A 1,590-nucleotide genomic window follows, 5' to 3' on the forward strand; every position below is an offset into this window, starting at 1 on the left:
AGTAGCATTAGAAGTCAGTCATTGCTTATGCGTTGATTATGTGTTGATTAAATGAGTCAGGCATTGACACTAAAGTGCAGTCGTGAAATATGTAGATTCTGTGCAGTTCCATTATCACCTCCAGTGTAGTGAATGAGTTTTGGTAAACTCCTAGGGATACTGGTGCTTGTCTAGAATCACACTGTGAGTCTTTGTGCATTTGGGAACCACTGTGAAAGAAGCGTTTGGTAACATTGTGTATTTGTTGACAGAAAACTGTTTTAAAACTTGTCATGTTGTCAAGTTTTAGTAGCATTAGAAGCCAGTCATTGCTTATGCGTTGATTAAATGAGTCAGGCATTGACACTAAAGTGCAGTCATGAAATATGTAGATTGTGTGCAGTTCCCTTACCACTTCCACTGTAGTGAATGAGTTTTGGTAAGCTGCTAGGGATAGTGTTGTTTGTCTAGAATCACACTGTGAGTCTGTGTGTATTTGGGAACCACTGTGAGAGAAGTGTTTGGTAACATCGTGTATTTGCTGACAGACAAGTGTTGTAAAACATGTCATGTTGTCAAGTTTTAGTAGCATTAGAAGACAGTTATGGCTTATGCTTTCATTATATGAGTCAGGCATTGACAGTAAATTGCAGTTGTGAAATATGTAGATTGTGTGCAGTTCCCTTACCACTTGCACTGTAGTGAATGAGTTTTGGTAAGCTCATAGGGTTAGTGGTGCTTGTCTAGAATCACACTGTGAGTAAGTGTGTATTTGGGATCACTGTGAGAGAATCATTTGGTAACATCATGTATTTGCTGACAGATAACTAATTTAAAACCTGTCATGTTGTCAAGTTTTAGTAGCATTAGAAGACAGTTATGGCTTATGCTTTCATTATATGAGTCAGGCATTGACACAAAAGTGCAGTCATGAAATATGAAGATTGTGTGCAGTTCGCTTACCACTTCCACAGTAGTGAATGATTTTTGTTAAACTCCTATGTATAGTGGTTGTTGTCTAGAATTACACTGTGAGTATGTGTGCATTTGAGAACCACTGTGAGAGAAGCATTTGGTAACATCGTGTATTTGCTGACAGATAACTAATTTCAAACCTCTCATGTTGTCAAGTTTTAGTAGCATTAGAAGCTAGTCTTTGCTTATGCATTGATAAAATGAGTCAGGGTTTGACACTAAGGTGCAGTACCATGTACTATTCTGTTCACTGTGGCAGAACCGAAAATTTAAAAGTTGTTTTTTTGTCATTTCCAAAACTTTATTCGACAATTAAGTCATAAAAATAGCATATTAAAACCATTTACAAAAATACAAATTAAAATACAAAAATCAATATAAATTTATATGTATATGCCTAGAACAAAATTAAACTCAATTTAAATGAGTATGAGTAGACCAAAACCTTTACATCCAGATATAAAACGAGCACATTTCTAATTTATGCAGCAATATACCACCCTTCCCTGGTTTGGATATTAACACAACAGTACGTCCTAACCTATAAATTGTATATGGAAGCCTATTCATTGGGCACTTTGAGGTTAATCTGTTTTGACCGAATTACCCAGGCCCATTTTATGTATTTTGCCATGG

The sequence above is a fragment of the Triturus cristatus genome, chromosome 3_1 (assembly GCF_964204655.1).
Source record: "Triturus cristatus chromosome 3_1, aTriCri1.1, whole genome shotgun sequence".
In the NCBI taxonomy this organism is placed as follows: domain Eukaryota; kingdom Metazoa; phylum Chordata; class Amphibia; order Caudata; family Salamandridae; genus Triturus; species Triturus cristatus.